Raw genomic sequence first — 26,547 nt, forward strand, 5'->3', positions numbered from 1 at the left:
TTTGCTTTGGCTCTCTTCCACTCTAACCTCTTTTTGTTTTCCTTCCCCTCCCCCATGGGTTTCTGTTAAGTTTCTCAGGATCCACATAAGAGTGAAACCATATGGTATCTGTCTTTCTCTGTATGGCTTATTTCACTTCGCATAACACTCTCCAGTTCCATCCATGTTGCTACAAAGGGCCATATTTCATTCTTTCTCATTGCCACGTAGTATTCCATTGTACAGTCTCTTTATTAAGTTGGGGCCTTATTTGGGAAAGGAGGGACCCCAGAGACTGAGTGGATACCTGAAGAATTAGGAGGACAAGCCAGGATTGAGCCCATGAGAGTACCTAGGAGTGACCCATAGAGCAGGGAAGAGCCCAAATCCCCTTCATATGACCACCCTGACAGCATCCCTATCCTATGTCCTGGAGCACACCTCATCCAGGCCCCGTCCTGTGATGCACCCCAGCCACTTCTTCCCTCCTGTTCCATAACTCAGCTTCTAAGTAGAGCAGCTGGGCCCTGCTTTCAGGCTAGTGGGAGATGCAGCCTGGGCCACTGCTGTCTGTTTGCTGGCCCTCCTCCCTGGCTGGGCCTGTTCCTCTCAGGAAAGAACCTGTAAGTGCAGGTCAGGTCAATGAGTTATAGACCATCAGTAGGAAATGTAGTTGCATGTATTCATCCGGATGTAGTTTTATTGGCAACAGCAAGAACCACTTGAACTTCTGTGAGCAAGGGAGACCTTTACAAATCACATTAAGTGCTCATGGAAGCTGCAGGATAGATAGAGCCTCAGCCAGGGGTTTTGGCACTGGGTATACCCCTCAACACCTCTCAGGTTCCTCTGGCAGTGACCCCCTGCACCTGCTAGCCCCAACCTTTCTATCCCTCAAGTTCAATTTTTGTGAGAGAGGGGGCTGTGCTTCCTGTTCAAGATACCATGTGAGGAGAAGGGGGGGGTTCCTCTCCTCCCATAAAGTCAACTCAGGGAGAGTCCACTTGATCTGAAGCAGTAAGAGAGGCCATGGGCAGCAACCTATGTCTTCTCTGCTACAAGATTGGGCTCCCCAGACAGAGAAGATAGATCCTCAGAAGGAGGAAACTTGGGGCTCTCCCTGCAGGAAGAGAGAGAAACACCATTGAATGGGGAGCAGGTAAGACAGGAGAGTCTTGAGGACTAGGGGGAAAGGCTGCCATGAGCTGGGTTACTGCCATATTGGTCAGGGGCACAGGCTCTGTGTTGGTTTGTTGGAAGTGGCCAGGCTTCATCCTACTGATGTTTCCATCAAAACCCAAATTCACCTCCAGAAGATATTTTCAGTACTAAGCCCCAAAAGGCACTGGGATCCTGGCATCCAATGAGGCCCAAGATGCTATGCACCACTGATTGCACAGAAGCGGTGGGGAAGGCAGGTGCCATGGGGCTGAGGGCAGCTCGCTTTGGCTGCTTAGGAGGGAAAGAGCTCCTTCAGTGAGCACTACAACATTTGGCCCAAGGAGGAGCTGACAGTTCAGGGAACTCCAGAGCACAGATCTCAGCACTTGGGACTATGTCCAGAGACACAAGCTGTGGGTGATGTCCAGTCCTAGGGCTGGCCTGGGTGTGATGGGTGAGCAACAGGGCTGTGGGAGCCAAATTGAGGGACACTCCACCCACACTGGAGGTGATCAAAGGCTTTCTGGAGGGACAGTTGAGTCAGAGGGAGCAGGGCATGCCAAGCAGAGGGGACAGAGAATGCAGAGGTTGAGTCCATGGTAGCAGTGGGCTCACAGTGGAGTAACATGTACAGTAACATGTACAGTAACTAAGGATTACTGAGTGTCTTTTTGGGACATGAATCATGTCACTAAATCACCATAACAATTCCATGAGGAAGGTAGAAATGCTGTCCCTCTTTGCCTGAGTGAACTCTCCCCTTGTATGCCCCACAGAGAGGCGGAGGCAGGATTCGAATTCGGTGCTTGTCACCCCTGTGGGGCCTACCTGACAAGAAGGCTGCAATCAGATGCTGCAGAAGAGACATCTCAGCCCTGAAGCTACATGAACCTTTGTTCCTGGTGCGCAGGGAGAAACCTCCTCTTTCTCAGATAAAGGCTGGCTGCCATTCCTGGCCAACAAGCCAAGCCCTGGTCATAAGGGCAGGCAACACTGCCCCCTCAGTTCAGTGAGGTCTTCAGGCCTAGAGATTCGATATGGAAGATTTGCAGACCTCTGGGTTCCTGGGTGGAGCAGTGTGGATGGAGCACAAGTTCCAAAGGCAGAGAGACAGCAGTTCTAGCCCCTGCGCAGCCTCTTTGTAGTTGAGTGACCCCAGGGGTTCCTATGAGCCTCATGACCCCATCTCTGAAATGGAGAAAGAACGGATGTTGCTAAGTGGGTTGTCAGACGAATCACTTGAGAAATGATTTGTATGATTCTTGCCTGGTACCTGGAGCACATGAAGAGCCAAGTGGAAAGGCAATCATGTTGGTGACCATTTATCCACATATGTGTTTTTCCTCTTGTTGATTTTGGTATCATCCTTAAGAAACAGATGCCAAAATAAGGTCAGGAAGACTTGTTCTTATGCTTTCTTCTCAGAGTTTTAGTTTTATCTCTTAAATTTAGGTCTTTGATCACTGTGGGTTCAAATTCTATATTATGTTAGGTGAACGTCCACCTTCATTCAGTCATTCATAATTTTATGTGTCTGTATGTGTAAGAAGGGACATCTTCTAGTCAGCGTATTACTTTAAGTTGTTACTTGCATAGCATTTTCAATAGATCCCAAGGAAACTAGAGCATAAAAGCGAATAAGTAGTCCTTAAAGCAACTGGCGAAGACTGTGAACTAAGTCCCGAAGGAGATTAATTTGGATCTTCTGTTGAAGTGGAGCAGTGTCCTTGCCAAGAGCAGCCAAACACCGCCCTCTGGTGGTCACAAGAGACATTGCAGGAATACTGCTGGGCTGTCTGATGTATCTGCAAAGGAAGCCACATGCAAAATTAAGACATCCTCACAGGATTCCAGGTACATCAAAACCCCTTCTGTAAAATTCAGTGTTTTGCGGGGGGGGGGGGTGGTGCCTTGTAGGAAATCTATGAAAAAATAAGCCTCTTCCCAAGTGCATTATTTCGAGAAGTATTCATTGAAGAGTTGAGTCAGGCACTGGGTTCCAGGACAGAAAAAAGAGACAGGGTGGCTATCTCCCAAGACGCACAGAGTGTAGGGTGCAAAAGTGTTGGGAAGAACTGGTCTATGTCACAGCTCTATATGTCTGGTTTAAAGAAAACAGTATATCAAAACAAACCATATTTATGGACTCATTTGATTATATTAACAACAAAACATTTTAGAAAATTTGAAAACTATCACTCCATATGTCTGTGTACTCTCATCCAAGTTAGATGACATCATCCTATATTCCCAGTTACCTTTTCACTTATTAGGAGTGCATGATATGCCATATAGAAACCTAAATAACCCCACAAAAATGCTCTTAGAACTAGTAAATGAATTCAGCAAAGTTTAAGAACAGATACTCAATACATAAAAATGTGTTGAATCTATACATGAATAACAAACTAGCAGAGAGAGAAATCAAGAAAATAATGTACAGTCTCTCAGAATAAAATACTTAGGAATAAATTTAAACAAGAAGATGAAAGACCTGTATACCGAAAACCAGAACTCATTGGTGAACGAATTACAAGAAGCAGAAATAAGTGGAAAGACGTTCCATGATAATGGATCCCAAGAGTTAATATTGTCAAAATGCCCACAGTGCTTAAAGCAGTCTGCACATTCAGTGCAATCTCTATCAAAATTTAAGAACATGTCCAAAAATAGAATGTGAAAAGAATATTCCTTAAATGTGAATAGAACCACAAATGGCCCCGAATAGCCAAAGCCATCTTGAGAAGGAAGAACAAAGCTGGAGGCATCATGTTTTCTGCTTTCAAACTCTATCACAAAGCTATAGTAATCAAAACAGTATGGCATTGGTATAAAAGTAGACACCTAGATCAATGGAACAGAAACAGAAAGCCCAAAAAGAAACCCACACATATGTAGCCAGTTAATTTACAACAAAAGAGCCAAGGATGTAACATGGGCAAAAAGCAGTCTCCTCAATAGGTGGTGTTGGAAACAGTGGGCAGCCACAAGCAAAGGAATGCAACCGGACACCTATCTAACACCATACACAAAAGTAAGTCAAGATGTATTCCAGACTTAAACATAAGAGCTAAAACCATAAAACTCCTGGGTGAAACTGGGGGCAGAACTTTTTTGATCTCCGTCTTGACACTGAGTTTTTGGATATGACACCAGAAGTAAAAGCTACAAAGTAAAAACAAACAAGTGGGACTACATCAAACCAAAAAGCTTCTGCACAACAAAGGAAATCATCAACAGAATGAAAAGGCAACATACTGAATGGGAGAAAACATCTGCCAGCTATATATCCGGTGAGGGGTTAATATCCAAAATATATAAAGAACTCATACAACACAATAACACAAAAGCAAATAGCAATCACAAAATGGGCAGAGTTCTGAATAGATATTTTTCCAAAGGAGATATACAGATGGCCAAGAAATACAGGAAGAGATGTTCAAGATCGCTCATCGTTAGAGAAATGCAAATCAAAACCCAAGGAGATATCACCTATCACCTGTCAGAATGGCTGTAATAAAAAAGACAAGAAATAACAAGGGTTGGCAAAAATGGGGAGAAAAGGGCAACAATGTTCTCTGTTGGTGTGATTGTAAATTGGTGCAGTGACTATGGAAAACAATATAAAGGTTTCTCAAAAAATTCAAATAGAGCAACCATTATCACCCAGCAATTCCCCTCCTAGGTATTAATCAAAGAAAATGAAATTACTAAACTCATAAAGATACCTGCACACCTGTATTATTGCTGCATTATTTATAATAGCCAGGAGGGCATTATGCTAAGGGAAATAAATCAGAAAGAGAAAGATATATACTAAATTATCTCACGTATATGTGGAATCTGAAACAAAAAACAAGAAAACAAAATACCACCCCCTCAACATAATAACCCAAACTCATAAATACAGAGAAGATATAGATGATTGCCAAGGTGAGGGGCAAGAAGTAGGCAAAGTAGGTAAAAGAGGTCAAAAGATAGAAACTAATAATAATACTATTTTTTATTGTTTTAAATTTACATCCAATTTAGTTAGCATATAGTGCAACAGTGATTTCAGAAGTAGATTCCTTAATGCCCCTTACCCATTTAGCCCATCCCCCTTCCCACAGCCCCTCCTGCAACCCTCTGTTTGATCTCTATATTTGTCTCTTATGTTTTGTCCCTCTCCCTGTTTTTCTATTATTTTTGGCTTTTCTTCCCTTATGTTCATCTTTTTTTTTTCTCTTAAAGTCCTCATATGAGTGAAGTCATATTATTTTTGTCTTTCTCTGACTAATTTCACTTAGCATAATACCCTCCAGTTCCATCCACGGAGTTGCAAGTGGCAAGATTTCATTCTTTTTTCACTGCCAAGTAATACTCCATTGTATATATATATAGCACTTCTCTACCCATTCTTCCATTGATGGAAATTTGGGCTCTTCCATATTTTGGGTATTGTTCATAGTGCTGCTATAAACATTGGGGTGCATGTGCCCCTTCAGAACAGCACACCTGTATCCCTTGGATAAATGCCTAGTAGTGCAATTGCTGGGTCGTCGGGTAGTTCTATTTTTAGTTTAGTTTTGGTTTAAAAAAATTTTTTTTTAATGTTTATTTCTTTTTTTTTTTTTAATTTTTTTTTCAACGTTTATTTATTTTTGGGACAGAGAGAGACAGAGCATGAACGGGGGAGGGGCAGAGAGAGAGAGGGAGACACAGAATCGGAAACAGGCTCCAGGTTCTGAGCCATCAGCCCAGAGCCCGACGCGGGGCTCGAACTCACGGACCGCGAGATCGTGACCTGGCTGAAGTCGGACGCTTAACCGACTGCGCCACCCAGGCGCCCCTAATGTTTATTTATTTCTGAGACAGAGCATGAGCGGGGGAGGGGCAGAGAGAGAGGGAGAGACAGAATCAGAAGCAGGCTGCAGGCTCTGAGCTGTCTGCACAGAGCCCGACGCAGGGCTCAAACTCACGAACTGCGAGATCATGACCTGAGCCAAAGTCGGTCGCTCAATCGACTGAGCCACCCAGGCGCCCCATTTTTAGTTTTTTGAGGAACCTCCAAGCTGGTGAGTAGCTGCACCAGCTTGCATTGCTACCAACAATGCAAAAGAGATCCTCTTTCTCTGCATCCTCGCCAACATCTGTTGTTGCCTGAGTTGTTAATGTGAGCCATTCTGACAGGTGTCAGGTGGTACCTCATGGTGGTTTTGATTTGTATTTCCCTGATGATGAGTGACGTTGAGCATTTTTTCATGCATCGGTTGGCCATCTGGATGTCTTCTTTGGAGAAGTGTCTATTCATGTCTTTTGCCCATTTCTTCACTGGATGATTTGTTTTTTGGGTGTTGAGTTTGATAAGTTCTTTGTAGATTTTAAATACTAACCCTTTATCTGATATGTCATTTGCAAATATCTTTTCCCATTCTGTCGGTTGCCTTTTAGTTTTGCTGGTTGTTTCCTTTGCTGTGCAGAAGCTTTTATTTTGAAGAGGTCCCAGTAGTTCATTTTTGCTTTTGTTTCCCTTGCCTTTGGAGATGTGTTGGGTAAGAAGTTGCTGTGGCCAAGATCAAAGAGGCTTTTGCCTGCTTTCTCCTCGAGGATTTTGATGGCTTCCTGTCTTACATTGAGGTCTTTCATCCATTTTGAGTTTATTTTTGTGTATGGTGTAAGAAAGTGGTCCAGGTTCATTCTTCTGCATGTCGCTGTCCAGTTTCCCCAGCATCACTTGGTGAAGAGACTGTCTTTATTCCATGGGATATTCTTTCCTGCTTTGTCAAAGATTAGGTGGCCATACGTTTGTGGGTGCATTTCTGGGTTCTCTATTCTGTTCCATTGATATGGGTGTCTGTTCTTGTGCCAGAACCATATTGTCTTGATGCTTACAGCTTTGTAACAGCTTGAAGTCTGGGATTGTGATGCCTCCTGCTTTGGTTTTCTTTTTCAAGATTGCTTCGGTTATTCGGGGTCTTTTCTGGTTCCATACAAATTTTAGGATTATTTGTTCTAGCTCTGTGAAGAACGCTGGTGTTACTTTGATAGGGATTGCATTGAATATGTAGATTGCTTTGGGTGGTATCGACATTTTAACAATATTTGTTCTTCCTATCCAGGAGCATGGAATTTTTTTCCATTTTTTTTTTTTTTTGTGTCTTCTTCAATTTCTGTCATAAGCTTTCTATAGTTTGGCGCATAAATGTTTACAATTGTTAGGTCTTCTTGGTGGATAGACCCCTTGATTATGATATAATGCCCTTCTCCATCTCTTGATACAGACTTTATTTTAAAGTCTAGATTGTCTGATTAAGTATGGCTACTCTGGCTTTCTTTGGTTGACCATTAGCATGATAGATGGTTCTCCATCCCCTTATTTTCAATCTGAAGGTGTCTTTATGTCTTAAGTGGGTCTCTTGTAAACAGCATATCAATGGATCTTGTTTTCTTAACCATTCTGTTACACCATATCTTTTGTTTGGAGCATTGAGTCCATTGACGTTTAGAGTGAATACTGAAAGTTATGAATTTATTGCCATTATGATGCTTGTAGAGTTGGAGTTTCTGGTGGTGTTCTCTTGTCCTTTCTAATCTTTGTTGCTTTTGGTATTTATACACACGCACACACACACGCACACCCACACCCACACACACCCACACACACCCACACACACACACACACATATATATATATATATATATATATATATATATATACATATATAATTTTTTTTCATCTTTGCTCCCCTCAAAATTTCTTGCAGGGCTGGTTGAGTGGTCACAAACTCCTCTAATTTTTGTTTGTCTGACAAACTTTTTATCTCTCCTTGTATTTTGAATGACAGCCTTGCTGGATAAAGAATTCTTGGCTGCATATTTTTCTGATTCAGCACACTGAATATATCCTGCCATGCCTTTCTGGCTTGCCAAGTTTCTGTGGATAGATCTGCTGCAAACCTGATCTGTCTTCCCTTGTAGGTTAGGAACATTTTTCCCCTTTCTGCTTTCATGATTCTCTCCTTGCCTGAGTGAGAGGGACTCAGGATCGCCAAAGAAACTTGACCCCCTTCTTGATTCCAGAGAGATGCCTGATATTCCACTGCCTCTAGGGCACAGGTTGCTAAATGGATACAGCTCCAGAGCAATGGGCTTAGTCAGGCCCTGGGTGGTAGGTAGTTGAGACACTCTAATGTCTATGACACCCTTGTTTCCTAAGACTGTCCCTTCTCCCTACCCTCCCAAGCTCTCCTGTCTCCCTGAAGGAGAGTCCAAAGACCTTTTCCCTCAGGAGTGCTGGTTGTTAGGGGAGATACTCCATGGCAACAGGTCTTAGAGAGGCTTGAGGCCAGAGCTCTCACAACTCTTAGGAGCCCAGACAGAGGCAGTGCCCTCCTTCCTGGTCCCCATGTTAAATATTGATGCTGCCCTATTCCCCTGGGCTGGAGCCTAGTGTCTTCCACCCCTACTTGGCAAGGGTTATCAAGGGTGGAAACTGCCTGGAATTGAGCCTGTGGTCACACTGTAACTTAGAGGCCTCCCCACCCCCAACCTGAAGTCAGGGTTTTAGGCTCACGTGCAGGCTGGAGGAGTCTCACAGTCGTAGCCATCAAACAGACACTCTGCAGAGTCACACTGTGGGTGGCACTGCCCATCCCGGAAGAGAAGCCAACACCGGGAGTGGGAAGGACAGCCCTTCCAGGGGTCCGGGACCCCCAGGGAGCAGTCTCCCCCATCCCAATTTCCTCCAGGGCCGCTGCAGCCAGCATCACAGGCCCCATCTCCACCTCTGCCCTCACATCCCTTTGCTCCAGGCCTCTGACACCGGGGCCCTGGAGAGCTGGGAGGGCAGGAGCATCGGAAGGCTGGGGACCCCAGCCCAGGGATCTCTGAGCAACTGCCATTGTGTAGGCATGGAGAAGGAGGGCCACAGCCATGAGGAGCAGGTGGGGTCAGGCAGTCAGGGCCCCCGTAGCCACTGAGGCAGGCACAGCGGGGTGGGAAGCCAGGCTTGGGGGAGGGCAGACACAGGCCACCGTGGTGGCAGTGGTGGTGGCCACAGGAGAGGGCTCTGTGGTTGCAGGTGGGGCCCTCAAAACCCTGTGGAGAGGAGAGATGTTGGGGAAGTCCCTTGTATTATTCTTCCCACTCCCCCCCAAGCAAACTCTCGGGTTAAGATAACACAGATGGCCCTAGAATCTCATATCTCGAAGGGGCCTCAGAGAACATCAGGTTTATATCAAGTCATTTTATAGATGTTGAAACCATGGTCCATGGTTTTTTCACATAATGACATATTACACAGTGAAAACGGACGAACCACCACTGTGTGCAACAACCTGGAAGACTAAACACTTAATAGAGTGGTATTAAATGAATATTATCTTAGTCCTTGATCATAGGGTGATAAACTCTCTTTCTCTGGAAGCGGAAGAGGATAGAGGAAGACATAAGTACATGTGAGTCATCGTTACTGTTGTAATTCTTAGGTTAGGTTCCTGGGTATTATGTTGTAAGAATAATAAAAAGAAGGCCGTGCACAAACCAATGATGATAGTGTATCATGAACAAAGGCTTATGATTAACCTGATTTCATGCATCTGAGGTCCACGCGCACACACACACACACGTAAAAGAACTTACCCAAGGTCGCCCAGCTTGACTCTGGGGCCTTACCTTAGGCAGTGCCAATGATTTCTGAAAATCCATTCATGCTAACACCTGATCCTGCCTGCCCCCTTGAACTGCTTCTGAGAGCCACTCATTGCCATTAACATGGGCTGGTTCTCATCAATAATTCCCACTCCAGTGCTCCCTAGACTCCCCTCTAGGATCCCACACAGGCATTCTCACCTGGCACCAGTTTTGGGCGAAACAGAGAAGACTGCTTTGTGGTTACTTACCTGGAGGCAGTGGCAGGTGAAACCCAGGGGTGGTCCTGCTGTTGTCTCACAAGACCCTCCGTTGGAGCAGGGCTGGCTCTGGCAAGGGTCTGTCTCCACTTCACACCACTGGCCTGTGGAGGGTGGGGTTAGATGTCATACGCTACTTCAATTATTGCCCCCTTCTTAGCTCATTACTGGGAATTGACCCAGTACTACCTGCACAGGAAAGGATCCTGGGGCATATTCCCTGGGGTGGGGAGGCAGAGGGATGGACATGATGACTAGGCTGCCTTGTGGGTGGGGGTTGTCAACTCAGCTGTGCCACAGAGATGCCTACACACACCCTCCCAGGCCTCACCCGTGTATCCAGGCAGACATTGGCAGTAGAAAGCATTGGCCAGAGAGTGGCAGGCTGCAGTGCTTGGGGGGTGGCAGGGCTGGTCCAGACACTCATCTACATCCCCTTCACAGTGCAGCCCCACAAAACCTGGAGGGCAGGTGCAGTAGAAGACTCCAGGTTCGGGGGTACAAGTCCCATGGTTGTGGCAGGTCTGGGATTGACAAGCGTTGGATTCCTTTGAGCAGTTCTGTCCATTGTAGCCTGGGGCACACTGCGGGCAAAGAGGGTCAGACAGGGAACCAATAATCCAGCCCATCTCAACAGTACAGGGGAGCCAGCTCAAGACAGTCTGCCCAATCCCTTCCCTACCTTCCAGTTCAGAGTATCACTCAACTGATCATCCATCAGAGCCCTGCATAGCTTCACCCTTGTATCTCAACTCCATGCTATACCCTGTTCAACAGTGGGCAACTTAACCGCTCCAGCAGTCCCAAACCATCTTATGATACAGTGCTATTAAACATAGTTCTGTTTTTGGTAAGACCTCCCTTCCCTAATCACACGCCTCACTGCCAGGCTGTGTCATGCTTTCTTAATTAATTTGTAAGTGTTTATTGAATGCCTGCTTCGTGCCAGGCACTGTTGTAGGCACTAGGAACATGAAGAAAATTAGAACTCATCCCTGCTTCCATGACGTTCTCAGTAAACCAGAGAGACAGCTAGCATTTATTGCATGATTTCTATACATAAGCTCATAAAACCCTCCCAACAAACTTGTATGTGAATTATCTCATTTGATTCTCACTTTACAGAAAAGGCAAATGATTCCTGGAAAGACTGCATGACTCGGCTGGCAGGTGGCAGAGCTGGGATTCAGTGCAAGTCTGTGACTTCATAACCAGTACCCTTAGCCATTTTCCAATTGTTTACCTTTCTGCTAGTGGGAGAAGGGTCATCGATGAGGTCTGTATCATGTGCTGAGTTCTTGCAAGAGGAAGGAGAGCATGTAAGAATGCAGTACCAGGCTTCAGAAAGGTGGAGCAAAAGGGAATTACAGAGAGTGTGAGGAGTGGCTGGAGGGCTGGGAGAAGCGGGTGAGGGGGTATCTTGGAGATATCGGAGGGAAGGAGTCTCAGGAAAGGGGAGGTAAAGCTGAGTGTTGGGTGAAGGGGTGTTGGCTACTAATTAGTACACTGCTTTTGTGTATGTTTGAAAATGGTCATAATGAAAAGTTAAAGAATAAAATTAAAAAGTTAAAGAGGATGGTTGGGGGATTTGCATCACACCTTTTATCGAAAGTCAGCCTTCTGAGTATAGGCATCAGGCTGCTTGGACTTGAATCCCAGCTTTGCCTCTTCTGCTCAGTGATCTGAACCACAAGGGAGAGGCCCACACCCAGTCTGGAGAGAAGTTAGGGACATTTCCCTGAGGAAGGCACCTCTTGAGCACCGTCCAGTGGATGTGGGTGGGGAAGGACACTGGAGAGCCAGTATAAGGGGTGTGTAGGGAAGCCAACAGCAGCTGGAGCAGAGAGTAGGAGGGCGGGGATGTGGGGACATGAGACCTAAGAAGCCGGCAAGGCTGGGTCACGCTGGCCTTAGATTTCACTATCAAAGAGCCACAATGGGGTGCCTGGGTGGCTCAGTCATTTGGCGTCTGACTTAGGGTCAGGTCATGATCTCTCAGTCTGTGAGTTCTAGCCCCGTGTCGGGCTCTGTGCTGACAGCTCAGAGCCTGGAGCCTGCTTTGGATTCTGTGTCTCCCTCGCTCTCTGCCCCTCCCCCGCTAATGCTCTGTCTCTCTCTGTCAAAAATAAACATTAAAAAAAAATTTTTTTTTTTTAAAACAGGTGGGCAGCCACTGAAGGGTTTTAAGCAGGGGAGTGACATGTCAGCTTAACGTTTTCAACAGAGCACCCTGGTAGTGGAGTAAAGGTTGAGCCTATAGGTGGACAAGTGGGGAGGCAGGGACAATAGGAGGGTGCTCCATGTGTGGAGGAGGGCGGAAGGCAGCAAAGGCCTAGACTGAGGCAGTGGGACAAAGGGTGAAGGAGGAAGGACAGAATTGAGAAAGATTTAGGAGGCAAAATGGTATGACTTGGTGGTTGGTTGGGTATGTGGGTAAAGGAAAGGGAAATGAATACATCACTACACGCCCCCTCAACTGCTTTTCCCACATCCACCCACGCTTGTCTCCCCTACTGCTCTCCTCTAGACCGTCTTACCTGGCAGAGATACCCAGTGGGCTGGGCCATGCACGTGGCCCCATGTTGGCAGGGCCTGGACTCACATGGGTTCACCCTGTCCTGACATACGCTGCCTTGGAATCCAGGGGGGCAGTGGCAGAAATAGGAGGAGCCACTGTTGATGCAGAGACCTCCATTCTGGCAGAGGGAAGAAACTTCTGTGCCTGAGAAGAAAGGCAAACAGGGATAGACAAAGCTAAGTTAGGTTCTCAGGGGTCCCAGACACAGAGCAGAGAGGCTCATGGGGATCACTGCCATTCCTGGGGTGGGTGGAGGCCACTTGGAGCCTGAGGAGTCAATAAATTCTGGTGCTGAAGAGATTAAGACATCAAGATCCCCCTCCTGCCTGTTCTGCCAGAATGGAGAGAGATACCGCTTGTTAAACTTATTAGAGCATTATAAGCAACTGTATTTTTGGCTTAAAACAAGTCTCAAGGAAGAAAGAACTCAGCGAAAACTTTAGGTGCCTAAGTCTGTCCCCTGAATTGGCATCCTGTGATGTTCTCTCACTGTGATTCCCATCCCCTAACTCCACAGTAGTCTCTTTCCTGAGTTCTGCTTATATTAAACCTCATTTGAATGAGGTGGGGGGTATTCTTTCACAAGGGGGTTGGCATAACATGAAAATGATTGGGAGCAGCAGCTGAGTGAAGTTGGGTTAAGTGTGATCCATTCTAGCTGAGTTATGATAGTGACAGAGTTGAGTTGCTTCACATGGAGTTATGTCTCAGGGTTGTGATAAACTGGAGTCTTGTTGTCTGGGTTGGTTGGTGTTGCTTGAGTTGCTTTGAGCATGGTGATAGGAGGGCTGAGCTATAGAATCAGCAGTAGTGGTTGGTCTGTGTTACTTTGACTCTTGGTTGTTTTGGTCAAAGGTTGTATGTGGATGCCCTTAGGGATCGGGTGGAGAGGGACACCCTTTCTCTCTTCATCTGTTCCCCAGTTGGTCCTTGGGTTAGTACCTTGGCTCAAAGAGGCCTTCTGGGAGGAGGACAGCGGAAGGTTGCAGAGAGGCCCGGTCCATCCCTGGAGGCCCAGGCACTGGAAGGAGGGCCCAGTCTGGAGGCAGTGGGAATTGTGTGGACAGGGCTTCTGGGCACAGATGTCCACCAGAGTCTGAGGTTTAGGAGAGAGCATGGGGCAAGACTGAGTGTCATGTGTTCAGGCCCAGAGATGGTCTTCTGCCAGCTTCTCAAAATCCTTACCTGTCAAGCTCTCTCCTGAATGGTCTGGGGCCAGGTGATAGCCTCCCTCCCCCACCCCCACATCCCAGAACAGTTCCTGGGATCAGAAATCCTTTCCTCACTTCTACTCCATGCAAACCTCAAGCTAGAGCTCACCTCCCAGATTCCACACCCCCTTTCATGTGGTTACCTTCCCAAGCTCCCTGCTCTTCTAGTCCCTGAGACCCTCCCACTAGAGCCCTTCAGCCACCGCCCTCCTCCGCACACTTGGCTCAGCACCCCTCACCTGGCAGCTGTCTCCTGTGTAGCCAGGGGGGCAGAGGCAGTGGGGACCCTGAGGGCCATCTTGGCAGGTTGCCCTGTTCCTACAGGGGCTGGACAGGACAGAGACAAGGCATGGTGGGAGGCAGTCCCGGCAACCAAAGGGGAGGGAGTGTGTGACGCGGTGATGAGATAGGAAACCAGAAAGGGAGTCATGGTGAAAGGATGTGGGATGTGGAATTCAAGGCAGCCTGGAGCCCCAGAGGAGATGGACAGGAAGGGTGGGAAGGCTGAGGGGCCCCTTCCCTTCCTCTAGGGGTCTTTGCTCACTTGTCTGCACAGCTAGGACGGGTCCTTCCCTCACAGCGTGGGCCTTGGAAGCCCGCAGCACAGAGGCAGGAGGAGGTGCCAGGCCTGTTCACACAGGTACCCCCATTGAGGCACGGGGCTGGAGAGAGGAGGCTGTGAGGGGTTCGGTTCCTTACCCATACGTGGGCTGTGACCTTAGTCACACCCCGCACAGGACATACATGCACTCCCTGCTGCCCCCATCAAAACTGCAGCTCGTGGTGGCCAGTGGATTTTTATCAGACGGCACCAACACACCCTGACCAGTTCCTCCATCCACCTGTGGCCCAGCCCCAGAACATGGTAGGTACTCACCAGAGGCACAGTGGTCAGTGCTTGTCTGGCAGCGGGGCCCAGTGTGGCTCCGAGGGCAGGTGCAGGAATAGCCCCCAGGGCTGGGGCTACAGGAGCCACCGTTGAGACAGGGCCCTGAGTGACAAGCCGTTAGCTCCTCGCTGGAGGTGGGGCCTGAGGGAAATAAGTGGGGTCTGAGAAAGGGCATCCTCTTCTCTCTGTCTTCCTCCACTTATCTCCCCTTCCTTTTCCTCATCCCTTTTGTCTTCCATCCAACCTCTTTTCTTTTCTTACCACCTCCTGCATATCGCCTGTGGTCCCTGCAGCACATGCCCAGTTCTCCTTGGTGGTGACCAAGACCCAGAGGCCTTGGACACATGCCTCTACTGGTCTTGCTCTTGATTAGAGGTGGCCAGCCCAGAATGTCTGTGGTTTGGGAAGGGCCTCACCTGTGTAGCCTGTGGGGCAGGTACAGTTGTAGCCCGAGGGCTGGGGGTGGCAGGTCCCCCCATGCGCACAGGGCGTGGAGATGCAGCCCCCTAGCTCTGCTTCACATTCTGGTCCTGTCCATCCCACATCACACACACATGAGGATCTGGTCATAACGAGAAAAAGAAGGGTGTTTTTCTTCTTCTGGTGATTTTTTCTTCTCCCCTCCCCACTCCACATCATTTGTTAGACCCCTATGACTTTCTTTTTTTTTTCTTTTTCATGTTCATTTTTGAGAGAGAGAGAGAGAGAGAGAGAGAGAGAGAGAGAGAGAGACAGGGTGTGAGTGGGGAGGGGCAGAGAGAGAGGAAGACACAGAATTTGAGGCAGGCTCCAGTCTCTGAGCTGTCAGCCGTGAGATCACAACTTGAGCCGAAGTCAGATGCTTAACTGACTGAGCCATCCAGGCACCTCTTCTGTTTTTAAGTAGGCTTCATGCCCATTCTGGAGTCCAATCCATCCTGGAGCCCAACGTGGGACCTGAACTCACCACCCTGAGATCACATCCTGAGCTGAGGTCAAGAGTTGGACATTGAACCAACTGAGCCACCCAGTCCCCTGATCTGTTCTTTTTTTTGGCCCTGAGACTCTGGTCCCCTTCTTCAGTGGCTCTGTTCTCAGCATTGTCCCCCTTCCATACATGCCTCCTGCTTGTTTTCTCTGACTATATGTATGAATATGTATATACATTTCTTCTATAATTTGTTTGTTATCTGTCTTTCCTCATTAGAATGAGAGCTCCATGAGAACAGACACTTTGTCTCTTTTGTTTTGTGCCATTCCTCCAGTGCCTGGAAAAGTATCCACACATAGTAGATGTTCAATATTTGTCTAATGTATGATTTTTTTTCAAATTTTTCAATTTTTTATTTTTGAGAGAGAGAGAGAGAGAGAGACAGAGTGAGAGTGGGAGAAGGGCAGAGAGAGAGAGGGAGACACAGAATCTGAAGCAGGCTCCAGGCTCCGAGCTGTCAGCACAGCTTGGACGCGGGGCCTGAACTCATGAACTGTGAGATCATGACCTGAGCCGAAGTCGGACGCTCAACTGACTGAACCACCCAGGTACCCCTCTAATGTATGATTAATTGGCCCTGGGATTTCATGTTTTTCTTCCTGTTCTGACCCTCTAGCCCTCCGTTTCTGCTGTTATTTATGAACTCTCCCCTCACGGGATAGCACTCACTATTGGATCCCTCACCTTGGCTTTGACCTCAGAACTTGGCCATTTCCTTCTTCTTCCCTATTGGTCATTTCTTGCAGACTCACCCCTCCCTGGTTGTCTCCCCCTGGCCTAGCTGAGGAGGACCCAGAGGACAGTGGAAGGTTACCTCTGGCAGTGTCCGTGGTGGCAGGTGCAGTTGTCCTCAACGGGGGCACAGCCAGGGCTTCCATCAGGGCAGAGGCAGTGGGCCTTGTCTTCCTGATCTTGGCATTTTTGCTTGGGCTGGCACAGGTTGGGGGCACACAGGGGAACCTCACAGAGACGACCTGGGGTGGGGAGATGGGTCACAGGGAAAACAGAGTCCCTCTATGTCCTTGATGGGGCCAAAGCCACTTTTTACATATGACTTGCTCACTCCCCATGAACCTGTCCTTCAGTGGCTCCCTGTTGCCTCAGGATACTGTCTAACTTCCTCAGAATGGCACACAGGGTCCTGCATGGCATCATTTCGCAATGCAGTTACCTGCAGCTAAAACATGTAATCATTCTGTCTTGACAAACTCCTACTCATTCTTCCAGACTAGCTCAGCCATTACCTCCTCATGAAGCCTTCTCATCTCTAGTCTGGTTGGCTGGTCCTTTGTGCTCTTATAGAATCCTGTGCAGTCTCTCTCAGAGCACCTGTGGCCATAACCAACAGGAGACTTCTTGGTCTCTCTGCACTAGATTTAAAGCCACTTGAGGAGAGCAGGTCTCTTACCAACTTGTGTCTGTGTCTGGTTGTGCATAGTAGGCACTTAATACATTCTAAATAAGCAAATGAATGGCTTCCTCTTGAACCCCATCCTGTTTCTGAGCCCTAATCACACCATTCATGTTGGGTCCAGTGTGGGCCCTGTAAATAACACCTGCTGTCAGCCTCAGGTTGTGCAGGTTTTGCATTGAATAATTTGAAGGGGTTCCATTCTCATTCTCTTTTTACAGTCCAACCCTTGAATATCCAGCAATGACCTCTGCTCTACCCCTAATGGACTCAACTATCCTGCCAGTCCTTTCTAACACCTCCCCTGCTTACCTGTGAAGCCAGAGGGGCAGAGGCAAAAGAAGGCTCCTGGGAGATCCAGGCAGCTTGCTCCAGTGGGGCATGGGCCACTCAGACACTCATCCACCTCGGCCTGACAGCGAGGGCCTTCAAAGCCTATGGCACAGCAGGAGGGTCAGGGACCTGCAGGGGAGTCTGCCCTTGGCCCCCACTCTTCCCTGCAGTGTCTGAGCACTGGTCTACCTGGAAGACACTCGCAATGGAATGATCCAGGCTGGTCCTGGCACTGCCCACCGTTGGCACAGGGAGAGCTTCCACACTCATCGATGTCCTCCTCACACCGGGAGCCAGTGAATCCTGGGGGGCAGGGAGTAAGTGGGGAGAGATGGTAAAGGTTATCTTTCATTTCCTTTCATTTCCTTTCCTCTCCTCTCCTCTCCTCTCCTCTCCTCTCCTCTCCTCTCCTTCTTTTTCTTTCTTTTGTGACTTTGGATTCATCAGGGAGTTTGTTACAAATATTTGTGACTGAGATGTACAGGTATGATTTCATGGATTCAAACAAGAAATTTAGAGTTAATGCCGATATTTAACCTTCTATTTACACAGACAGAAATATCATTGCTATGAATTGCAGTGAAGAGAATCTTGTTTCAAATGGCTTGGTTTGGAGGTTCATCTGCATGTATCATTATATAATGAAGGTACCAATCTGGGGGCTTCTCAAAGAGTGATTTGAATTTCAGAACATAACAGCATATCTTAGTAACTTCATTCTTTATATAAAGAAGGTATAACTGGCTGTGTGTGTGAATGGTGAAAATACTATGTATCAAAAGCATAAATGCAAGTCGTGGCCCCTCCCCTCACCAGGAAAAGTGAACCTGGGGGGCTTCCCAGAGAAGACACCTGGGGCAGGTGGAGGTGACAGGAGGATGATGTTCAACACCTGCCAGTTGTGTGACTTTGGGCAAGTTACTCAAGCTCTCTAGGCTGCAGTGTCCTCTTCTGTAAAAGGGGAATCATAGAACCTACCTTATGGTGTCATCGAAAGGATTAAATGAGGTAATGCCTGAAAAGTACACAGCCAAGTGCCTGGCCTGGAGCAAATATTCAAGAAACATCTGTTATCATCACAGCAGGGAACAGAGGGATCGATAATGGTGGAGAAGGAAGGCCGGGGGCAGTTTTCCCTGCATCCAGGGTGAGCAGTGCCAAGACCAGCCTGGGATCCCCATGAGCGGACTCTGGAGGAGGGCCAGAAGGGACGATTTGGGTAATTGGCAGGACAGAGATAAAGGTGGATGAGTACGCGAGGAAGGTTTGGGATGTAACAGAAGAGAGTTGGGGGAGCAGAGGAGTTGGGAGAAATGGGAGCCTCGTTGGCCAAGCCAGGGTGAACTTCAAAAGTTTGGGATTGCCGGGCCTGCACTGTGGTTCAGGGGCCTGGGCTGAAGGACTGGAGTGGAATCTGTACTCACCAGGCAGGCAGACACAAAGGAAGCCGTTGAGGAGGTCCTGGCAGTCAGCCTGGTTCAGGCAAGGAGCAGAGGCACACTCGTCTGTCTCCACCTCACAGAGCTGCCCTTCTAAGCCTGGGACATGGAGATGTGGTGCAGGCTGAGCCCTGCCCGGGCTGCTCACCCCTTCTTCCCAGGAGGACCAGGGATCTAGAACCCTCCAAGGGTGCTGTGTGCCTGAAGGTTGGGGCGACGAGCCCGTGGTCCTGCTGCTCTGCTGTGTGTGGCTCTGCCCCCTTTAAATGTGAAAGCTCAGGGAGCAAGGCACCTGCTGGGACCCGAGGGGGCAGCAAGGAAGTACCTTTGGGGGCCATTCTCTGTGCCCAGACGGCAGGCTCACTGGGCTGGGCTAATGAGCCTGGAGGTCCTCAAGGTCATTTTTTTCCATTGGATGTTCTTTCCTGCTTTGTCAAAGATGAGTTGGCCGTACGTTTGTGGGTCTAGTTCCGGGGTTTCTATTCTATTCCATTGGTCTATGTGTCTGTTTTGGTGCCAATACCATGCTGTCTTGATGATGACAGCTTTGTAGTAGAGGCTAAAGTCTGGGATTGTGATGCCTCCTGCTTTGGTCTTCTTCTTCAAAATTACTTTGGCTATTCGGGGCCTTTTGTGGTTCCATATGAATTTTAGGATTGCTTGTTCTAGTTTCGAGAAGAATGCTGGTGCAATTTTGATTGGGATTGCATTGAATGTGTAGATAGCTTTGGGTAGTATTGACATTTTGACAATATTTATTCTTCCAATCCATGAGCAGGGAATGTCTTTCCATTTCTTTAAATCTTCTTCAATTACCTTCATAAGCTTTCTATAGTTTTCAGCATACAGATCCTTTACATCTTTGGTTAGATTGATTCCTAGGTATTTTATGCTTCTTGGTTCAATTGTGAATGGGATCAGTTTCTTTATTTGTCTTTCTGTTGCTTCATTGTTAGTGTATAAGAATGCAACTGATTTCTGTACATTGATTTTGTATCCTGCAACTTTGCTGAATTCATGTATCAGTTCTAGCAGACTTTTGGTGGAGTCTATCGGATTTTCCATGTATAATATCATGTCATCTGCAAAGAGCGAAAGCTTGACTTCATCTTTGCCAATTTTGACGCCTTTGATTTCCTTTTGTTGTCTGATTGCTGATGCTAGAACTTCCAGCACTATGTTAAACAACAGCGGTGAGAGTGGGCATCCCTGTCGTGTTCCTGATCTCAGGGAAAAAGCTCTCAGTTTTTCCCCGTTGAGGATGATGTTAGCTGTGGGCTTTTCATAAATGGCTTTTATGATCTTTAAGTATGTTCCTTCTATCCCGTGGAGGTCCTCAAGGTCAAATGAAACAAATGGGCATCTGCTTGGAGGTGAGTCATGCCTCTTGTTCTACCCCAGCAGGCTTCTGTGCCAGGGAGACCAGGAGTCCCCAAGGGGGGGTATTTGAAGGGCATTTGGGTAGCTTGTTGGTCACATATTTGTCCTGTATCTTTGGGCTTGTCCTGGTATCCGCAGTGTCACCCTGAACTGAAGCTGGATCAGCCTCTAGACCTCGGTGCCTCCCACTTCTTGCCTGGGGATTCGGCTTCTGAAGTTCCTTGGTATCTATGACCTTGTCCCTTGGAGGACTGCATGGTTTTCTCAGCTTTTTTCCTTGGATGCTGCTCAGTTTAGGAAGGCTGTTTGGTGTAGTGGTTAAATCTACTGAAGCCCTGGGTTTGAATCCCGGCCATGCCACTTACTGGCTGGACAACTCACTTAATCTCTCTGTGTCTGTTTCTTGTAAAATGGACACAGTAACAATACTGACCTTAGAGGGTTATTGCCAAGATGACAAAATGCATGTAAGATGTTCAGTGGTACTTGGCATAAAGTAAGCTATTATTTTTTTGGTTTCATTCAGCTTCCTGATATCGGGTTGGTCACTATACCCCTGGGGAGACCTGTCTCCCTTAAAAATAACTTGGAGGTAGGTGCAGCCTTGTGGCACTTTTTTTTTCTATTGTACCAAATTCAAGCATACAGGCCCTTTGGGGTTTTAAGGATTTACTCAGTCTCTACAGGGGAGAGTTTCTGTGATTAGGAGGAACATTCTGAGTTGGCATGAGCCGAGGCTGCTGTTGTTCTGCTCTTCCTTGATGGGCCTCTGTGTACAGTGGACCAGGCCGCGCACTTTACAATGACTATGAAGTGAATGCTTTCCTCTCACCCCCAGAGTTGAGCAGTGTACAACCTCAGTACCATCTGTGGCTGCCCTTCTCCTAGAGGCCATGGGTTTCCCAGAGTGTTCATCTTGGGTGGGGAGATGAGAAAGAGGTATTCTTTGATAGCTGATCCCAACCTGCCTGGGGCTATCTATGTTCTGGAGGGGTCATGCCTAGTGGGTTCAGGATTAGTCCCCTGTGTCCTCTACTCAGGGCCCCATCCATCTAGTACCTGGTGGGCAGAGGCAGTGGAAGGTGGCAAGCAGGTCCAGGCAGGTGCTGCCTAGATGGCAGGGCTGGGACAGGCACTCATTGTGATCAGCCTCGCAGCGGGAGCCCGTGTAGCCAGGGGGACAGAGGCAGTCAAAGGAGCCAGGGGTGTTGAGGCAAGAGCCGCCGTGTTCACAGGGACTGGGGCCTTGCTGGGCTAGGAGGAGAGGAGTCAGAAGTTCACAGGGGCCCAGGGCAGAAGGGCAAGGAGGCCAGACTGCCAGGGAAGGCGTGAGGGCCTGCTTGTGGCAGAATGAACACATCGGAGAAAGGGCTGGTGTCTTTAACACAGACGAGGACTAAGTGGGGCCCGGAGGGCTAAGCACTGGTGAGAAGACCGTGTAGGGAAGAATTGCCAAATCTGGACAAAATTGGGAAAAAAGAGATGATTGTATTTTTAATTTGAAAAACAATTTGCAGAGGCTGTTTGGGACTCAGAGAGGATCTGATGTGGGGGTGCCTTACCCATCTGACACTCGTCCAGGTCCTGGTGGCAGGTGGGCCCCGAGTAGCCAGGCTGACACAGGCAGAGTGGAGAGCCTGTCAGGGGATTGGTGCTGCACTGGGCTTCCCCGTGGCATGGCTGGCTCAGGCACATGTCCTCCATGTGGCACAGGAGTCCTGGAGGGCAGGATGGGCATGAGGCTCTTGGGCCGCTTGAGGATCCCAGCTGCCCCCCTTATGCTTCTGTCACTTGCCATCCTCACGGCCACCTCCCCGAGCCCTCTGTCACACCTGTGCGGCCAGGTGGGCAAAGGCAGGAGAAGGAGCCCACACGATCGATGCAGGTGGATCCCGGGGCACAGGTGGCAGCAACACAGTCGTCCAGGTTCTCTTCACAGCCTGTGCCTCCCCAGCCGCTCACACACACACAATGGAAGCTGCCAGCTGAGTTCTGGCAGGTACCCCCATTTTGGCAGCGAGGGGGACCCTGAGCCTCACATTCATCCACATCTTCGGAGCAATCCCAGCCTGTGGGGGATGGGATGGGAAGGGGACAAAGGCTGGAGTTGGGAGCCCTGTGAGGAGGGGAGGCTAGGGGCTGATCATATGGGCCACGGGTGCCATGGACTTAGCTTAAACGACTCACCTGTCCAGGCCTCTGGGCAGAGGCACGTGTAGGTGCTCAGCCCATCCAGGCAAGTGCCCCCGTTCTGACACTGGTGCCCAGCACAGTCATCTGGATTCACCTCACAGCTCGGGCCTCTGAAACCTGACAGGGTCATGGGATTAGCGAAGGGAAGGGGACCTCCCTGCCCCGAGAGAGGGGTGGCAGACGTGAGGACGCACCTTGGGGGCAGAGGCAGAGGTGGAGGGTGGAGTCTCTCCCTGGAACCAGCTGACAGGTGCCCCCATTGGGACAGCCCGTAGGGGGGCAGGGTCCTGGCTGGAGCTCACAGCGTGGACCCTCCTGCCCAGTGGGGCAGTGACACCAGAAAGATCCCAAGGTGTTATGGCAGGAAGTGCCTTTGGGGCAGGGCCCTGGGTCCAGGAAACACTCATTGATATCATGTTTGCAGGCATGACCCTCGAAGCCAGGTGGGCAGCGGCACTGGATCTGGGGGTATGTGGCCAGACACACCCCTCCATTGACGCAGGGATTGGCTGAGCAGAAGTCCCGAAGCTGGCACTGCTCACCTGAGGCAGAGGACAGAGGGCGCTGTTCAATCCCCGTCCCCTGCTCCGCTGGGAGAATCCAGCTCTCACTCTGGATTATCTGTGTCTGATTTTCATGTTGCCTTCTCTTTGTTCCCATACGCTTTTTGCCCTGCTCCACCACCCCTTGCCTCAGTTTTGGCATTCTGGAAAATGGGAGCTGTCGTTGTTGGTGTGAGTATTGCAGGCTGGCCCTGCTGAGCAGACCTGAGACACAGTGTCCTTCCAAATTTGGTGGCCTTTCCTTGGTGGGGAGGAGAAAAGCAGCTGGCTTCCAGACTCGGCACCTTGCTGTGCCACCACCGCTGTGTGCCCTCTGGTGTGTCTGGCCTCTCTTGTCTGGATTTCCTAATCTTTAGGTGGGTACAGTGTTGCAGATAATGATAAGGAGACAGACGTCTCATCTGTTCCCCACAGTGGCAACGGCGGTGGTGGCGGCTGGCACTGGGCTAAGTGACCACCTCCTGAACATCACTCCCTTTCCTCCTCTCGACAGTGTTATGAAGTGTGGACATCAGCTGGCAACTGAGGATGCAGAGAGCTTAACTACCTGATGCAAGGGCGCGCGTCTCATCGGTGGCAGAGGTGGCACTGGACACGTGGGCCGCTGCTCTGAAGCACAAGGCCTGGCAAGTTGCCATTGACAGTCCTCCTTGTTGTCACACCACGAGAGGCTGGTCTCCCACCCCCAAATCCTCAGAATTACCCAGGCACTCAAAATATCTCCATGCCTGGGCCCACCCCAGACCCACTAAAGCAACCTTTCTGGGACGTGGGCACCAGTATGTTGCAGGTTTTCCAGGTGATTGCTGTGCCTTGCCACGTTTGAGAAGCCTTGCTCTTCTAGTCCACCCCTCACAGATCACTTTCCTCCCCGTGTGGACTTCACTGCCCTGTCCAGTCCCCTCCCTCCTGGTAGATCAGGGGAGCCTTCCTCTCCAGGGGCTCTCACTTCTGTCCCATACCCCTGAATGCTTCCCCAGGCTAGGACACCCTGCCCACCAGGGGTCCCACACCCTCGCCCCCCCAGGGTTGCACCCCTCTTCCTTGCCCTGATACCCGTTCCTCTCTCTGGGTCAGATCCCTTCCACCCCCATTACACCTCCCACCACCACAGTCTTTCCAGGTGCTGTTATGGGCTCCTACTTGGAAGAATAAAGGCCAGATGCCCATTATGCAGAATCTAGGAGGTTCCCCTCTCCCTGCCTTGTGCTAGGCATTAACCCTCTAGCTACTGGGTCGAGGGGCCAGGCTGGGGCACTAAGGGGGCTATGGCAGTAGCCATTTACTAACGGGTTGGAAAACACTTCAACGTTTTAACCATTGGTACAGCCATGCTGGTGAATGTGTCTCGGGTCAATGGTCAGCAAGAGGGCTTGTTGATTCTCACAGCCTCTGTCCTCAAAGGAGCTGGCTGTTTTGCAGACTCCAGTTCCATCTTTCCCACCCCATTTCCCAGTCCAGTGTTCCTGCCTGTCCCGTCCTCCCCACCACTGCAGTGCTCACCTGTCCATCCAGGCAGACAGGAACATCGTGGGCGGCCTGAGGCCTGGATATGGCAGCGGCCCATTTTGGAACAGAAGGAAGAACAGGGGTCCTTGAGTTGGGCCTGGCACCTCTGGCCAGTGAAGCCAGAGGGGCAGGTGCAGGAGAAGCTGGGGGCCAAGGGATTGGGAAGGCTGGGGGAGCCTGGGAGGGCGGGAAGCAGAGCTTGGCAGCTGCCCCCATTCTGGCAGAGCTGGGCATCCTGGCAGGGGTCAGGAAACTGGCATGTCTCACCCAGGAAGCCAGGGGCACACCTGAGCAGGGGAGGAGAGTGGAAAATTTAAGTCATTGGGTCCTCTTTGCCTTCTCTCCCACCTCCCTTCCTTTGCCTTCATTTGTTTCCCTTTAGTGCCTTTACCTCCTCCCTTTCTCCTTCCTTCCCAGTCCCTCCTCCTCCCCAGCTCTCCCTCCCCATTTCTGGTCTCCCACTCCCAGGAGAACTCACTGTCAGCTCCCTTGTCCCTGAGATAGGCTCAGGCAGGTGCCTCCATTGGCACAGGGTTCTGGGAAGTCCCCACACAGAAGCACTAGGGGTGGAGATGAGGAAGGCATAGGAGTGGGGAGCGCTGTGCTCCCAGATTTCTCTGGGTGCTTTGCTGCCTGCAGCAGCCCCACACGTGCTGTCAGCCACCACCACTTCTGCACTTGCCTGATCCCTACCGGAGTGGTGCTCTTGCCCTTGGAGTGGTGCTCTTGCCCTGGCATCGCCCCGCCCCCATCCCAGGCCTGGGGATCCTCTCAGCTCCTAATCCCCACCCCCTTTCCTGTTTATTAGCCAGCCTTCCAAGTCCAGCCTCAGGCTCCATCCCTTGGAATGGAGACAACAGGGCTCAGGAGGGGGGCCCAGGGGACTCCTGGAAGGTGAATGGCTGAGACATTGAAGGGATTTCCTCCCGGAAGGGCCCAGCATTGAGCCATCCGGGGGGTGGGGACAGCTGGACCGGGAAAGGGACTTGGTCAGCCCTTGACCTTCCCATGTCTCCATCTCCTGCTTTGTTCTCATTGCCTTCCCTAGCAGGTGGCCAGTCTTTTTCCCTCTTTATCTCCTAAATGTGATTGCAAGAGCCTGCTGTCCGCCAGCACTAAGGCCAACTGGGTTCTCCCTGAGGAAGGCACCCTCCCACCCATTCCCCAGACAGTCACCGCCCCTGGCACAGGCCCCAAAGCCTTGGTTTGTGCAGCTGCAGCAGCAGAGTCTTCTCTCCCTGCATTTGGGGGGTGATGGTGGTGAGATTCTCTTCCACCCGGTGTCCTCTCAAAGCATGGGGCTTGGCCCTCCGCCCCCAACCCATCAACACCCTCTTACGGAAGATGGGTCCCGTCACCTCTCCTACCCCATGCCTCACCTCTGGTCTTGACGACTGAGTGACACAGCAGCAGCAGCAGCAGTGAAGGGGGCTGCATTCCAGAGCACCGCCCCACACCCAGATCCTCTGCCTCCTCAGGCAAGGACCCTCAGAGCCCTCACCGAGGCAGGAGCCACCTCCTCTGCTCCCACGGCCCCTTCCTCCTCCTCTGCCCACTGCAAGCCTCATGTCTGAGCTGTTTCCTGAGTCACACAATGTCCTGGACACCCTAGTGATGGGAGGGGAGGAGTGGAACAACATTGAGGGGGATGAGGGAGGGGCCTTCTGTCCCTGACAACCCCTGGGGAGAGGGGGAGTGGGATGGTGTGGCAGGTGAACAGGACGGGAGCACCGGGCTGGGGGGTGGGTTCTGGGTTCAGTCCCAGCCCTTCTGTTGTTGTGTGGTCTCCCCTTTCTAGAGATGAGAATGACAAGGTGGCTTACCCTTGCCCTGGGAGGGTCAGGGCCTGGAACAGAGGTGTGGGGTGCTGAGGCATCTTCTGTTCCTGGTTAGTATCCGTGCTTCTTGGTCAATCTGCAACTTTCTATAAGTCGAAACCACTAACCTTGGCAGTGGGAATGCACGGCACTCCTAGCCATTACCTTGGCCCTTGCTGGGGACTTAGTTTTCTCCTTTGGGGGAATGGGCAAGTTCCTGGGC

At 49.8% G+C, this 26,547-nt stretch overlaps 1 pseudogene across 1 annotated transcript; it reads right to left on the minus strand.

Moving 5' to 3' along the window:
• On the minus strand, positions 1 to 26,076 carry LOC147580864 (neurogenic locus notch homolog protein 4-like; annotated as a pseudogene). The gene is made up of 22 exons (XR_015251135.1): positions 25,887 to 26,076; positions 24,986 to 25,067; positions 24,502 to 24,794; positions 22,630 to 22,977; positions 22,430 to 22,552; positions 22,075 to 22,311; positions 21,805 to 21,960; positions 21,302 to 21,496; positions 18,848 to 18,961; positions 17,613 to 17,726; positions 17,403 to 17,525; positions 16,494 to 16,653; positions 15,126 to 15,271; positions 14,698 to 14,850; positions 14,365 to 14,482; positions 14,060 to 14,147; positions 13,552 to 13,705; positions 12,569 to 12,753; positions 10,363 to 10,615; positions 10,023 to 10,135; positions 8,696 to 9,219; positions 1 to 1,099 (listed from the first exon to the last, which is right to left on the minus strand). The product of XR_015251135.1 is annotated as a neurogenic locus notch homolog protein 4-like (transcript).
• Positions 26,077 to 26,547: the final 471 nt, after the last annotated feature.

Source organism: Puma concolor, chromosome B2, assembly GCF_028749965.1.
Source record: "Puma concolor isolate L17-30 chromosome B2, mPumCon1.1.hap2, whole genome shotgun sequence".
Lineage (NCBI taxonomy): Eukaryota > Metazoa > Chordata > Mammalia > Carnivora > Felidae > Puma > Puma concolor.